The sequence below is a fragment of the Phoca vitulina genome, unplaced genomic scaffold (assembly GCF_004348235.1).
Source record: "Phoca vitulina isolate PV1807 unplaced genomic scaffold, GSC_HSeal_1.0 scaffold28, whole genome shotgun sequence".
NCBI lineage: Eukaryota > Metazoa > Chordata > Mammalia > Carnivora > Phocidae > Phoca > Phoca vitulina.
This window is the reverse complement of record NW_022589731.1, coordinates 4,928,976-4,945,138: the sequence shown is the minus strand read 5'-3', so window position 1 is coordinate 4,945,138 and position 16,163 is coordinate 4,928,976. Positions and strand designations below refer to the sequence as shown.

Below are 16,163 nucleotides of genomic sequence, written 5' to 3'. Positions count from 1 at the left end.
TACCTGCACGATTTGTCTTTCATTTCATTTAACTGTTGAAATTTTACTTCCTCTGAGTGACCTTCCCTGACCAAGCCATCTGAACTAACACATTCATTCTCCTTCCTCTGCCTTTAAATTTTTCTTAGTATTTCTCATCCTTGCAATCATCTGTAATTATAGCTGATGTTCCATTATTCACAGCTTACACATTTGTGAATTCTCCTACTTGATAAAATGGATTTGTAATCCCCAAATCAATACTTGCAGCGTTTTCATGGCCATTCACAGACATGTGCAAAGTGGTGAAAAATTGGAGTGTATGATGCATGCATGTCCAACTGAGGTCAGACAACGGATGCTCTGCTTTCTTCCTTCAGCTCTCAAACTGCAAACAACTGTCCCTGTAGTCTGTTAGTGCCAGATTTTTCTCTCTTTTTTTTTTTTGGTTGTCAAATGATCCTTTATTGAAACATTTTCCTTTGTAGTTAGCTAGCTGGGCATTCCACCGCACCACTGTTGATGTCATCTATGATGTCATGAGGGTGGCAGCCATCAACATTGCAGCCCACAGACTGGGCAGTCCCCAGGATTTCTTTAATGGTTCCAGAGAGTTCTCTGGCTAAAGATCGTTGTCACATCTGTAGGGCAATATTGACAATCTCATCAAAAGAGATATTTCCACTGTGCTTAATGTTTTTCTTCTTCTTTCTATCTCTCTGGTTCCTTGAGGGCTTTGATAATCAGGGCAGAGGCAGAAGGTACCACTTCAATCTGGGCCTGTCTGTTCTGAGTGGTCAGTTTCACTGTAATCCTTAGACCCTTCCAATCACCGGTTGCCTTGGCGATGTCATCATCAAACTTTTCTGGAGACAAACCCAGCGGGCTGATCTTCGGGGCCAGGGCAGACGTGGCACCAACTTCGCCACCGGCGCACCTCAGGGACACGACTTTGATCGCGTTGGGGTCGAACTTAGGCGGCATGGCGGAGGTGGCTGGTGTCAGATGAACCCGGATTCAGGACGACCGAAGAAAGTTGCACCTTTGCCTCCCCAAGCCGAAAGCCAAAAGCAGATTTTTCTCATTTTTGTCTGTTGTTGGTGAGTTCACAGTTTAAAACAGCTTAAGTGGTTCTAGTGTTCCTTAAAGAGAAAATACCTGTATTAAATAAGCTTTGTTTAGGCATGAGTTAGTGTTGCTGGCCCTGAGTTCAGTGTTAATGAATGAATAATATATATTAAATAAGGTGTTTCTAAACAGAAGCACACATAAAGCAAGGTTATGTATTGATTGCTTGATGAGAATGTTGTGATCAGAAGCTTGCAGGTACCTAAACTCTTTTCCCTTAGGAGCAGTGGTTCAGTATTCATTAATTCAGTGTTTGTGGTGACTTTATAGACTGTAACTACTGCTTAATAATGGAGAATTGCGTTTTGTTGTTTTATTTCAATGTCCACCAGCCCCTGCCCCCATGATATAGACTTTTTTTATTTTTTTAAGATTTTATTTATTTATTTGACAGAGAGAGAGACAGCGAGAGAGGGAACACAAGAAGGGGGAGTGGGAGAGGGAGAAGCAGGCCTCCCTTGCAGCAGGGAGCCCGATGCGGGGCTCAATCCCAGGACCCCGGGATCATGACCTGAGCCAAAGGCAGACGCTCAACGACTGAGCCACCCAGGCACCCCATGATATAAATTTATAAGCAAGGACTTTGTGTCTACTTCCACATGTCCAGTGCTTAGAATAGTGCTTGACACATAATAGGTGCTCAATAAATATTTAATGATGTAATCAAAGAGAATTCTATTGTGAGAGACATACAATGTTAGTATGGTGAGAAATGCAATAAGCTAGGATAAAAACCTAACAGACATTGTGATACAGTGTCTGAAGGCAATAAGAAGGGCCGTAAGGTCAAGCTATCATTAGGCATGCAGGTGTCATTTGATCTGAGACCTACCGGAGGAAGACTAAGTCAGCCTTGAGAAGCAATGAAGAAAGAGTATTCTAGGTGGAGAGCTGTGAAGTGAAGATACACAGTGAGAGTGATGACTGCAGACATTGAACAACAAAAGGAGGACAGTGTGAGCAAGGGGCAGAATGGCGAAGATAAGCTGGAAGAGGTAGACCGATGCTAGATCAGGAAGACATTTTGTATTTTATTTTATTATTTTTTTAAAATTGTATTTATTTATTTGACAGAGAGCGTGCACAAGCAGGGGTAGAGGCAGAGGGAGAGGAAGAAGCAGGCTCCCCACTGAGCAGGGAGCCTGATGCGGAGCTCGATCCCAGGACCCCGGGGATCATGACCTGAGCCCAAGGCAGATGCTTAACCGACTGAGCCACCAGGCACCCTGACATTTTGTAGTTTAGTTATTCTAGGAAAACAAGCAATGCACAGAAATATTTTAAGCAAAGTGAATTGATAAATTTGATAAATTTGATTTATACCCCAAAGAAAAGAAAGATAAGGGAGGAACTGATTAGTCCACGAATAGGCCCAGTTTTTAATTACCATACATTCTGTAATTGCTAAGTAACTCTACAGGGATGGTGTCTTACCTAATTCAAGTACCTGTACAGGTGGCCACAGGGCTTCTGCTGTTTTGATTTCTTACAAATGGACGCAAGGAAACCATATGGGAATTTCCGGTGGATAGCATGTAGCTTTGACTGCAGAATATTCTCTGTTTGGAAAAGCCCTCTTCAAACACTTGTGGTGATTTTGGAGAAGCTATGAAGAGACAAACTGGGGAGGAAGGGAATACTTTTATGGTCACAGTGATCTATCAAATGAACCCCGCTGATCTGGACATGAGGGAGCTTCAAATGTTGTAACCAGACTTCATTAGGGGTGATATATAAAAGTCTGGTCCAGGGCTCAGACCTTACAATGTGCTGAGTAATAGTGATTATTGTAAATTCTCATAATGAGTTTTGTAGCGAACTAGTTGAGAAGTGTGTATGTAAGAAAAAAAAAAAAAAATGCCTCCATAATAGATTTCTTCAGATGTCCCTGTTTAAAAAATGTTGTTTAAGAATAAATGAGTTTCAATTTTCATTATGTTAACTGGTTGTTGTTAATGTTGACATAATTTCCAGGCCAGAGAATCTCTGTGATCACAGTGCTCATTTCATTGCTGCTAGAAAAGTAACAGGCATTAGGAATGTTCCATAAGTTTAACTTACACGAAGACTCTTATTATTTTCTTGTTGTTGTTGTTTTTTAAAGATTCATTTATTTATTTGAGAGAGAAGGAGAGAGAGCGAGAGAGTGCGTGTGTGTGAGTGGGAAGAGGGGCAGAGGGAGACAATCTTCAAGTAGACTGCACACTCAGCACAGAGCCCGAGGTGGGGCTTGATCCCACAACCCATGAGATCATGACTGGAGCTGAAACCAAGAGCTGGATGCTCAACCGACTGAGCCACCCAGGTGCCCCAAGAACTCTTACTTTTAGTGGCCACTCCTATTACTATGTAAAAAATGCTGATGCAGAATCTGGACTCAGAGTACTATCATCAACTATTAATGTCTACATAGTTACCCCCTCCTAATCTTAATGTGCCACAATTTGGTCATGTCTTAAACAATCCTGGAAAAATAACCTCTGCTAGATTGACACGATGTACTGAAATGAGCATAGAATTAATACCAGCCAGAACTGATTTCAAATCCTTGTTACATCATTTCTAACAGCATGTGCTTTAAAAAATATATCAACATCACTACTTGTCTCTATGCAAGGAGGGTAATGATATCTATATTCCATGGAGACCAAATAAAATAATGGATATAAGTGCATAGCATATAGTTGGAACTAGGTAAATATTAGCTCTCTTTAAATTCCCATTTCCTACTATCTGGGGAAGACCATTTGTTTCAAATGTACAACTGCCATTTTTAGCATACTCCTTTTATGGGCCATTCTTAGAATTGAAGACTTACTTCTGCTATTATTTTCCTTCATGTGTTAACATTCTATCCCTCTCTAGCTTTCCTCACTCATTATATATAATGTCTGTTTCTTATTGTGCACCACACCTCTCATTAGTGTTGAAGCCAGGAGACCTTTGTCTTCAGGGACTGCCCTTCACTTTATATCAGTTCAGATCCCCTTCATATACCTGTAAAGAGCTCTCCTATGAAGGAACTCAATTTTTAGCAAAAACAGGAATCTGATAAAATATCAGGAAATTAATCTTTTTTTTTAAGATTTTATTTATTTATTTGACAGAGAGAAACACAGCGAGAGAGGGAGAGCACAAGTAGGGGCAGAGGGAGAAGCAGGCTTCCCGCCAAGCAGGGAGCCCGATGCGGGGCTCGATCCCAGGACCTTGGGATCAGACGCTTAACAACTGAGCCACCCAGGTGCCCCAGGAAATTAATCCTTTGTCTCTCCCAGAAAGATATGTAAAGTTTAAAATGGGTTTTCTGTGAGAGAAAATTTGTTAAAGATATTAAATTTAAGTATTTTATGTGTTAGGAAAGAAATCATATGTATTATAAATCTGGGTAGATCATGGGTGATTTCATATTCCATCTCTCCACATGTTTTTGTTGAATCATGCTGTGTATGAGATATAGACTAAGCAGCCCTAGTTTCTAGAAAGGAGACTGTGACCTTTGTAATCACTAAGGGATAGAGAATAGGCAAGAACTTGATTTTGTTCAGTGTTTGGCCAGTGGTTACCACAGAACTTAAATGGAAAATATTACATAAGTGATAAGACCTGAAAGATCACCTGTGTCTGTGAAGTGATGAGAGAAGGCTTCATGGGGGAAAGTGCATTTGAAATTTGCCTTAATGAATAGAAACTTTTAAATTGATACAGATTAAATTAGAAGCGAGAGAACTTTATGTATAGCAGTAACTTATGAAAATGAACCAAATACGTTCAGGAAATGAAAAACAGTTCAGTGTGGCTGAGTTTAGAGTATGTGTGTGTACGGGACAGACTTGGGCCAGATTACAGAGGGTTTTGAATGTATGCATTGGTGTTGATTGATTAAAAGAATAATAAAGAACCACTAATTTGAAGAAAGAAAACTATTAATAGAACAGTTTTTTAAAAATTCTAGCATTTATGAGCAAAATAAGTCAAACAGAGAAAGTCATGTATCATATGACCTCACTGATATGAGGAATTCTTAATCTCAGGAAACAAATTGAGGGTTGCTGGAGTGGGGGGTGGGGTGGGAGGGATGGGGTGACTGGGTGATGGACACTGGGGAGGGTATGTGCTCTGGTAAGCGCTGTGAATTGTGCAAGACTGTTGAATCTCAGATCTGCGCCTCTGAAACAAATAATGCAATATATGTTAAGAAAGAAAAAAAAAAAGAAGAAGAATGTAGCAGGAGGGGAAGAATGAAGGGGGGGAAATCGGAGGGGTAGACAAACCATGAGAGACGATGGACTCTGAAAAACAAACTGAGGGTTCTAGAGGGGAGGGGGGTGGGAGGATGGGTTAGCCTGGTGATGGGTATTAAAGAGGGCACGTTCTGCATGGAGCACTGGGTGTTATGCACAAACAATGAATCATGGAACACTATATCTAAAACTAATGATGTAATGTATGGGGATTAACATAACAATAAAAAAATTAATAAAAAAAAATCTAGCATTTATATATGAGTTGCCCTGGAGCTGGGAAAGAATAGACTGGGAACATGTCTTAAAGGGCTAGTATTAGGGAGATAAGACAGGAGCATGTAGGACCTGAGTTAAGATAGCAACAGTTGGAATGTAAAGGGCATAATAAATGTAAGTTATATTGTAAAGGGAGACTTTATAAGGGTTTGTGAATTATTCTTACTAGCAAATATATTTTGGATCTATGCTTGCATGTTGAAGTAAATCCAAGAGTGAATGTGTGGGGACATTCCACTTGGATGTGGGACAACCACATGGGAAATGCATTACTGATACCAAATGAAAACCACCACCAACAAAACTTGTTGACATTTAATATTTTCAATGTGGTTGAATTGTGAGAAAAAAAATTGCTTCCCATATCTGAAATAGTACATTAAATTTATGTTACAGAGAAGGAGTGAAAAAAGCCATCAGTCATCTAAGTAAAATATGCACATCAAGAGAGTGTGCTTTAGGTGCCATTTTATTGCATCTTCTCTACATGTTTTTAGGTCAAGTGAAATGATTTATTAGCTCGTGCTAAATTGCCAATTCTCAGATAATGTATACCTCCAACTAGATCATTTGAAAGGATTTATCTCCTGTAGAGCACTACATACAAAATGGCATTGTTTTTCTTCTGTGACTCTGCTTGCAGAGGAGACACTAAATACACAAAACTATCGATTTTCTTGTTTCACAAATGCTTCCAAAGCTCTTAACTTGACCTTATCCAACCAAGGACAACCATTTTATATTTGTCAGTGATCACAAGCAGTTGCAGAACATTTTACTGAGGCAGACTCTTCCTTTTCTCTTGCCTTTTTTGTATGATCAGGACTTAAATTTGGACTGAAGTTAGAAAGGAGAATATGAAAAACTGAGTTTCAGTTATCTAGACTTATTTGTAGATTTCTGCCAGATTCTGAACTTCATTGAATCTTCAACTCTACCAACATAGTGTATCCTTTTATTTATTTTGATCATCTTTGATTTCTTTTATCAGCATTTTGTAGTTTTCGGCACATAGATCCTGTACATGTTTTCTTACATTTATAACAAAACATTTTGAAATTATTTTAAATGAGATTATTTACTAAATATCAGTATATAATCATACATTAATAGTATATAGAGATATGATTAATTTTGTTGACCTTGCATCTTGTGACCTTGCTAAACTCAGATTAGTTCTAGAAGTTTCTTTTTGGTAGATTTGTTGACATTTCCTAGGTAGACAATGTCATCTGTAAATAGGGACACCTATTTTTTCCTATTTGTATTCCTTTTCTTTCTTTCTCTTGACTTACTCTTAGGCTGAGACTTCTCATAGAAAGTTGATTAGTAATAGTAAGAATGGAATACCTTGCCTCGATACTGATAATAGGAGAAGAATATTAAGTCTTTTATAACCAAGGATGATGCTAGCTGTAGGTTTTGTTTTTGCATAGATGTTCTTGATCATTTTTTTAAGGAATTACAGTTTGTTGAAAATTTTTATCACAGATGTTGAATTGTCAAAAGCTTTTTTTATCATGGGCTGACATGATTATATAGTTTTTCTCCTTTTAGACTATTAATGTGGTAGATTCCATTGATTTTTTTAAAATTTAAATTCAACTAGCCAACATACAGTACATCATTAGTTTCAATTGTAGAGTGCAATAATTCATCAGTTGCATATAACACCCAGTGCTCATCACATCACGTGCACTCCTTAATGCCCATCACCCAATTATCCCATCCCCCCACCCACCTCCCCTCCAGCAACCCTTAGTTTGCTTCCTATAATTAAGAGTCTCTCGTGGTTTCTCTCCTTCTCTGATTTTTTCCATTTCATTTTCCCTCCCTTCCCCTATGATCCTCTGTGCTGTTTCTTATATTCCACATATGAGTGAAACCTTATGATAATTGTCTTTCTCTGGTTGACTTATTTCGCTCAGCATAATACCCTCCAGTTCCATCCATGTTGATGTAAATGGTAAGTATTCATCCTTTCTGATAACTGAGTAATAGTCCATTAGATTACATTGATTTTTGAATGTTGAATCAGTGTTGTTTTCTTGGATTAAACTCTACTTGATTGTCATGTATTATTTTTATATGTTGCTAAATTTGATTCACTTCTATTAGGTTGAGGACTTTGGCATCTTTTCATAAGATACATTCTCCTGTAGCATTATTTTATTGTACCCTTTTGTCTGGTTTTGATATCATTAATTTTGGCCTCATTTTATGAGTAGGTAGTATTCCCTTGCTTAAGACTGGTTGGGAAAGTTCATGTAGAACTGATATTTCTTATTTAGCACTTGTTGGAATTCACCACTGAAACTGTCTGGGCCTAAGGATTCTTATTTTAGAAGGATTTTAACCATCATTTCAATATATTTAACAATTACAGGTTACAATTACAATTCAGGTTATCTAGGGTCTCTTGAGTGATTTTGGACAATTTGTGGCTTTCAAGGTATTGGACTACTTAATCTAAATCGTTAAGTGTACAGAGTTATTTTAGTATTCTTTCATTATGGTTTTAGTATTTTTAGGCTCTCTAGTAGTAGTCTGCTTTCAATTCTAATATGAATAATTTGTATTTTTTCTCTGGTTAGTCTTGCTTGAGATTTATCAATTTTACTGGTCTTTTCAAGAATCTGTTTTTCATTTTTGAATTTCATTAGTTTCTACACTTCATTGTTTTATTCTCTTTGCTTTGGATTCATTTTGTTCTACTTTTTTCTTATTTTTTTAAGATAAAATCTGAGATTATTGCTTTGATAGGCACAGAAACACCTGCTGAGGGCAGCTAACCCAGACACTGGCTGTTTAGCCTGCTTTGCTCCAAATTCCACACCCCTGTGCACTAGTATGGCTGCCCTTCTGGGTCATACCTGCATCATTCCCAGCATGGTGATACATTCCCCTAGAAGACCAGTGCAGGTCCTCGCTATACTAGGTCACTAAAGTTTGGAGTTTTAAAACTCAGCCAGCCTGGGTAAGATAGAGCCCAAAGCACTCTGTGCTGTTCCAGGCAGGCAAACAACCTGCAGACAGTGTGAAAACAGTAATCTGAAAAATGCCTAGGATGCACAAGGGGTTATTATTTGCTCTTCTGAGAGGGTTCCCTGAGAGCAGCAAGCATGGACTCCCCTCTCCAGGAACAAAGGAGATGGCTGGTACCATTTCCCTCCCCCACCCTCAGCAAAAGCCAACTTAAGTAAATAGCACAGTGCCAATACTGACTGCCTAACTTACTTACACCAAGTCTTGCCCCCTGTGCTCCACTGGTACTGCTTTTCTTGGGCAAGTGTGCCTAAGTACCAATGTGCTGGGCCCTTTCCCCAGAAGACCAGCACAAACCTGCACACACCATGTCTACTGACCAGAGAGTTCTGCAAAGCTTTAGTTCTAGTGGAAATAGCATCAGGTGTCATTTAACAAGCAGACCAGAACACATCTGGTTACAACTCACCACACTGTGGCCAAGGTCCAAACACTGACCATTGCAGGCAAGGAAAATCTCTGCAGAGGACTGACCTAAGGGATAGAGCAGCCAAAACACAGCAGCAGCGTGCATGTAGCACAGACCAGACACTTCGTGAAGCACCAGGCCCTGGACATTTTATGACATCTTCTTCATAAAGCTATTACTCTCAGGAGCAGAAAAAAAATAACAGGATTTTCTAACACACCAAAGAAGAAAGAGACCTAGACAAAATGCCATGACAGAAGAATTCATTCCAAAAGAAAGAACAAAAAAAAGGTCATGGCCAGAGATCTAATCGAAACAGGTAGAAGTAATATGCCTGATGCAGATTTTAAAGCAACAATCATAAGGATACTCGCTAGCCTTGAGAAAAGCATAGAAGACATCAGGGAGACCCTTACTGCAGAGATAAAAGAGCTAAAAAATATAATCAGTAAATGAAAAATACAATAACTGAGATTAGAAACTGACTGGATGTAATGACTACAAGGATGGAAGAAGCAGAGGAATGAATAAGTGACACAGAAGATAGAATTAATGGACAGTAAGGAAACTGAACAAAAGAGAAAGAATGATGGATCACAAGAGTAGACTTAGGGAACTCAGTGACTTCTTAAAATGTAATAACATTCATATCATAAGGAGTCCCAGAAGAAGAAGAGAGAAAAGGGGGCAGAAGGCTTATTTGAGGGAATAAGAGCTGAAAACTTCCCTAAGCTGGAGAAGGAAACAGAGATCCAAATCCAGGAGGTACGGAGAACTCCCATCAAAATCAACAAAAGCAGGCCAATACCAAGACATAATGTAGTTAAATTTGCAATAATAGTGATAAAGAAAAAAATCCTAAAAGCATCAAGACAAAAGAAGTCCCTAACTTATAAGTGAAGACCCATAAGGCTAGCAGCAGATCTCTCCACAAGAACTTGGCAAGCCAGAAGGATGTGGCCTGATATATTCAGTGTGCTGAATGGGAAAAATCTGTAGCCAAGAATACTCTATTCAGCAAAGCTATCATTCAGAATAGAAGGAAAGATAGAGTTTCCCAAACAAACAAAAACTAAAAGAGTTTGTGACCATTAAACCAGCCCTGCAAGAAATATTAAAGGGACTCTTTGAGTGGGAAGGAAAGACCAAAAGTGACAAGGACTAGAAAGGAACATAGAAAATCTCCAGAAACAATGACAAAAAAGTAATAAAATGGTACTAAATACATAACTATCAATAATTATTCTGAATATAGATGGCCTAAATACTCCAATCAAAAGACATAGCATGTCAGAATGGATAAAAAGTCCCATCTATATGCTGCCTAGAAGAGACTCACTTTAGACTCAATGACACCTGCCGATTGAAGGTTAGGGAATAATGAAACATTTATCATGCAAAGACATGAAAAGAAAGCTAAAGTAGCAATACTCTGACAAACTAGATTTTAAACCAAAAACTGTAACAAGAGATGAAGAAGGGCACTATATCATAATAAAGGGGTCTATCCAACAAGAAGACCTAACAGTTCTAAATATTTATGTCCCAAAATGGGAGCACCCAAATATATAAAACAATAATATAAAGGAACTCATTGATAAGAATACAATAATCGTAGGGGACTTTAACTCCCCACTTACAGCAATGGACAAATCATCTAAGCAGAAAATCAACAAGGAAACAATGGGTTTGAATGACACACTGGACCAGATGGACTTAACAGATATATTGAGAACATTTCATCCTAAAAAGCAGAATATACATTCTTTTTGAGTGCACATGGAACATTTTTTTTTCAGAATGGATCTCATACTGGGCCACAAATCAGCCTCAAGTACAAAAAGATTAAGATCATATCATGCATATTTTCCAACCACAATGCTAGGAAACTTGAAGTTCACCACAAGGAAAAATTTGGAAAGATCATAAGTACATAGGGGTTAAAGAATATCCTACTAAAGAATGAATGGATCAACTAGGAAATTAATGAAGAAATAAAAAAGAATGCATGGAAGCAAATGAAAATGAAAGTACAACTGTCCAAAACCTTTTGGGATGCAGCAAAAGTGGTCACAAGAGGGAAGTATATAGAAATACAGACCTACCTCGGGGCGCCTGGGTGGCTCAGTTGGTTAAGCAACTGCCTTCGGCTCAGGTCATGATCTTGGAGTCCCTGGATCGAGTCCCGCATCAGGCTCCCTGCTTGTCAGGGAGTCTGCTTCTCCCTCTGACCCTCCCCCCTCTCATGTGCTTTCTCTCTCTCTCATTATCTCTCTCTCAAATAAATAAATAAAATCTTAAAAAAAAAAAAAAAAAAAAAGAAATACAGACCTACCTCAAGAAGCAAGAAAAATCTCAAACAACCTAACCTATAGGAGCAACCTAAAGGAGCTAGAAAAAGAACAACAAATGAAGCCTAAAGCCAGAGGAGAAGGAAAATAATAAATATAAGAGTAGAAATAAATGATAAAGAAACAAAGAAAATAACAGAAGAGTTCAATGTAATCCAGAACTGGTTCTTTGAAAAAATTAATAAAACCGATAAACCCCTAGCCAGACTTAGCAAAAAGAAAAAAAGAAAGGACCCAAGTAAATAAAATCACAAATGAGAGGGGAGAAATAAAAACTAGCACCACAGAAATACAATTATAAGAAATATTATGAAGAATTATATGCCAACAAATTGGACAATCTGGATGAAATGGATAAATTCCTAGAAACATATAAGCTACCAACCTCTATTTCTTAATAGAAAACTTGGACAGACAAATAACGGGAAAGAAATTGAATCAGTAATCAAAAATCTCCAAACAAACCAAAGTCCAGGGCCAGATGGCTTCAAAGGGGAATTCTACCAAACATATAAAGAAGAGTTAATACCTATTCTGCTTAAACTATTACAAAAAATAGAAATGGAAGGAGAACTTCCAAACTCATTATATGAGACCAATATTATCCTGATTCTAAAACCAGACAAAGACTCCACTAAAAAAGAGAATGACAGGCCAATATCCCTGATGAGCATGGACGTAAAAATTCTCAACAGGATACTGGCAATTCAAATCCAACAGTACATTAAAAGCATCCTTTATCATGATCAAGTGGTATTTATTCCTGGGCTGCAGGGGTGGTTCAATATTTGGAAATCAATCAATGTGATACACCACATTCGTAAAAGAAAAGAACCACAATATCGTCCTAATAGATACAGAAAAAGCATTTGACAATGTACAGCACCCTTTCTTGATAAAAACCCTCAACAAAGTAGAAATAGAGGGAACATACCTCAACATCATAAAGGCCATATATGTAAGACCCACAGCTAATATCATCCTTAATAGGGAAGAACCAAGAGCTTTTCCTCTATGGTAGGAACAAGTTAGGGATGTCCATTCTTACCAATGTTATTTAACATAGTACTGGAAGTCTTAGCACCAGCAATCAGACAACAAAAAGAAATACAAGGCATCCAAATAAACAAGGAAGAAGTAAAACTTTCACTATTTGCAGATGACATGACACTCTATATAGAAAACCCAAAAGGCTCCACCAAAAAATTGCTAGAACTGATACATGAATTCAGTAAAGTTGCCAGATACAAAATCAATGTACAGAAACCTATTGCATTTCTATATACCAGTAATGAGGCAGCAGAAAGAGAAATCAAGGAACCAATCCCATTTATAATTGCACCAAAACCTGTAAAATACCCAGGAATAAACCTAACCAAACAGGTAAAAGGTCTATATTCTGAAAACTATAGAATATTTGTCAAAGAAAATGAAGGTGACACAAAGAAATGGAAAAATGTTCCATTCTCATGGATTGGAGGAAAAAATATTGTTAAAATGTCTATATTACCCAAAACACTCTACACATTTAATGCAATCTATATCAAAATACCACCAGTGTTTTTCACAGAGCTAGAGCAAACAATTAAAAAATTTGTATGGAACTACAAAAGACCCCGAATAGCCAAAGTAATCTTGAAAAAGAAAAGCAAAATCAGAGGCATCACAAGTCTGGATGTCAAGTTATATTCCAAAACTGTAGTGATCAAGACAGTATGGTACTGGCACAAAAACAGACACATAGATCAATGGAACAGAATAGAAAACCCAAAAATGGACCCACAGTGATATGGTCAACTAATCTTCGACAAAGCAGGAAAGAATATCCTATGGAAAAAAGACAGTCCCTTCAAAAAATGGTGCTGGGAAAACTGGACAGCAAAATGCAAAACAATGAAACTGGACCACTTTATTACACCATACACAAAAATCAAATTCAAAATGGACGAAAGTCTTCAATGTGATAACAGGAAACCATCAAAATGATAGAGGAGAACACAGACAGTAGTCTCTTTGACATTGGAGCAACTTCTTAGTATATATGTCTCCTGAGGCAGGGGAACAAAAGCAAAAATAAACTATTGGGAGTTCATAAAAATAGAAAGCTTCTGCACAGTGAAGGAAACAATCAACAAAACTGAAAGGCAACCTTTGGAATGGGAGAAGATATTTGCAAATGACATATCTGACAAAAGGTTATTATCCAAAATATATAAAGAACTTATAAAACTGAACATGCAAAAAAGAAATAATCCAAATATAAAATGGGTAGAAGACATGAATAGATATTTTTCCAAAGAAAACTTAAAGATGGCCAACAGGTACATGAAAAGATGCTCAGCATCACTCATCATCAGGGAAATACAAATCAAAACTACAATGAGATACTACCTCACACCTGTCAGAATGGTTAAAATTAACAACACAGGAAACAACAGCTGTTGGTAAGGATGCAGAGAAAGGGGAACTGTTGGTGGGAATGTACACTGGTGTAGCCACTCTGGAAAACAGTATGGAGTTTCCTCAAAAAGTTAAAAATAGAACTACCCTACAACCCAGCAATTACACTACTAGGTATTTACCCAAAGGATATAAAAATACTGATTCTAAGGGGGAACATACACCCTGATGTTTATAGCAGCATTATCAACAATAGATGAAAAGAGCCCCAAATGTCCATTGACTGATGAATGGATAAAGAATATGTGGTGTGTGTGTGTGTGTAATGGAACATTATTCAGCCATCAACCATCAAAAACAATGAAATCGGGCGCCTGGGTGGCTCAGATGGTTGGGCGTCTGCCTTCGGCTCGGGTCATGATCCCGGGGTCCTGGGATCGAGTCCCGCATCGGGCTCTCTGCTCCTTGGGAGCCTGCTTCTCCCTCTGCCTCTCTCTCTCTCTGTCTCTCATGAATAAATAAATAAAATCTTTAAAAACAACAACAACAACAAAAAAAAAACAATGAAATCTTGCCATTTGCAATGATGGGGATGTAGCTATATACACATTCACACACACACATATATACATATGTACACATACACACACATATACATATATATAATGGAATATTAGTCATCAAAAACAATGAAATCTTGCCATTTGCAGTGATGGGGATGGAGCTAGACAGTATTATGCTAAATGAAATGAATCAGTCAGAGAAAGACAAATACCATATGATTTCACTCATATGGAATTTCAGAAACAAAATGGATGAATATGGCAGGGGAAAGAAAGAGAGGCAAACCAGGATATAGACTTTATTTTTAAAGATTTTTATTTATTTATTTGAGAGAGAGAGAACAAGAGAGCACGAGAGGGGTGGAGGGGCACAGGGAGAGGGAGAAGCAGGCTCCCCACTGAGCAGGGAGCCCGATGTGGGGCTCAATCTCAGGACCTAGGGATCATGACCTGAGCCCAAGGCAGGCACTTAATGACTGAGGCATCCAGGTGCCCCCAGGAAATAGACTCTTAACAATTGAGAACAAACTGAGGGTTACTGGAGGGGAGGTGGAGGGAGAATGGGTTAAATAGGTGACGGGTATTATGGAGGGCACTTGCAATGAGCACTGGATGTTATATGCAATGATGAATCATGAAATTCTACACTTGAAATTAGTATTACACTGTATGTTAATGAACTGGAATTTAAATAAAAACTTGAAAGAAAAAAATAAGATTATTTCTTTGAAAACTCTGCCCTCCCTCAATTTTATTGGGGTATAATTAACAAATAGAAATGGTGTATATTTAAGTAGTACAACTGGATATTTTGATAATTGCGTACATTGTGAAATGATTACCATTATTAAGCTAGTTAAGATATCTATCACCTTAGTTACTTCTTTTTTTCTTGTAGTGAGAGTACTTAATATTGATATTCCTATCAAACTGCAAGTATACAATATTGCTAACTATAATCACCATGCTGTAAAATAGAGCTCCAGAATTTATTCATCCTGTGTAACTGAAACTTTGTACCCTTTGACCAATATATTCCCATTTCCTCCACCCTTTTATTTTCTAATAGAAGCTTTGTTGCTATCATACTCTTCCTATTTACTGCTTTAGTAGTATCCCACAAATTTTGATATGCTGTACTTCCGTATTTGTTTAGTTAAAAATATTTTCTAAGAACTCATGAGACTTTTCACATTTACCCATAGATTATTTAGATCTAAGTGCTTAAATTCCAAATATTTTCAGATTTCTGTTATCTTTTTTTTAACTGATTTCTAGGTTAATTTCATATACTCAGAAAACATTGTATGATGTCAAGTTTTTTATACTTGTTAAAGTTTATGGCCCAAAATATGGTCTATTTTGGTAGATGTCTCATGTGCAATTGGAAAAAAAAAAAGTGTATTTTGCTGTTAGTTGGATGTTCTAGAAGTGTCAATTAAATCTCATTAGTTGATGCTGCTCAGTTTTATATTTTTGCTAATTTTCAATTACTGCTCTTGATTATGGGAAGAGAAATGTTGAAGTCTCCAACTATAATTATAGATTTGTCCATTTCTCTCTTCAGTTCTTTCAATTTCTGCTTCATGTATTTTGAAAGTCTGTTATTAGGTGGGTACTCATTTGACATTGTTACCTAATTTTGGAGAACAGATTTTTTTTTTTTTTTACCATTATGCAATGTTTCTCCAGTCCTATTTAATTTCCTTTGTTCTAAAATCTAGTTTGTCTTCTATTAATATAGCCAGTTCAGCTGTCTCTTTGCTTT

At 37.5% G+C, this 16,163-nt stretch overlaps 1 pseudogene; it reads right to left on the bottom strand.

Moving 5' to 3' along the window:
• Positions 1–414: 414 nt before the first annotated feature.
• On the bottom strand, positions 415–1,020 carry LOC116644146 (annotated as a pseudogene).
• Between the last annotated feature and the right edge of the window lie 15,143 nt (positions 1,021–16,163).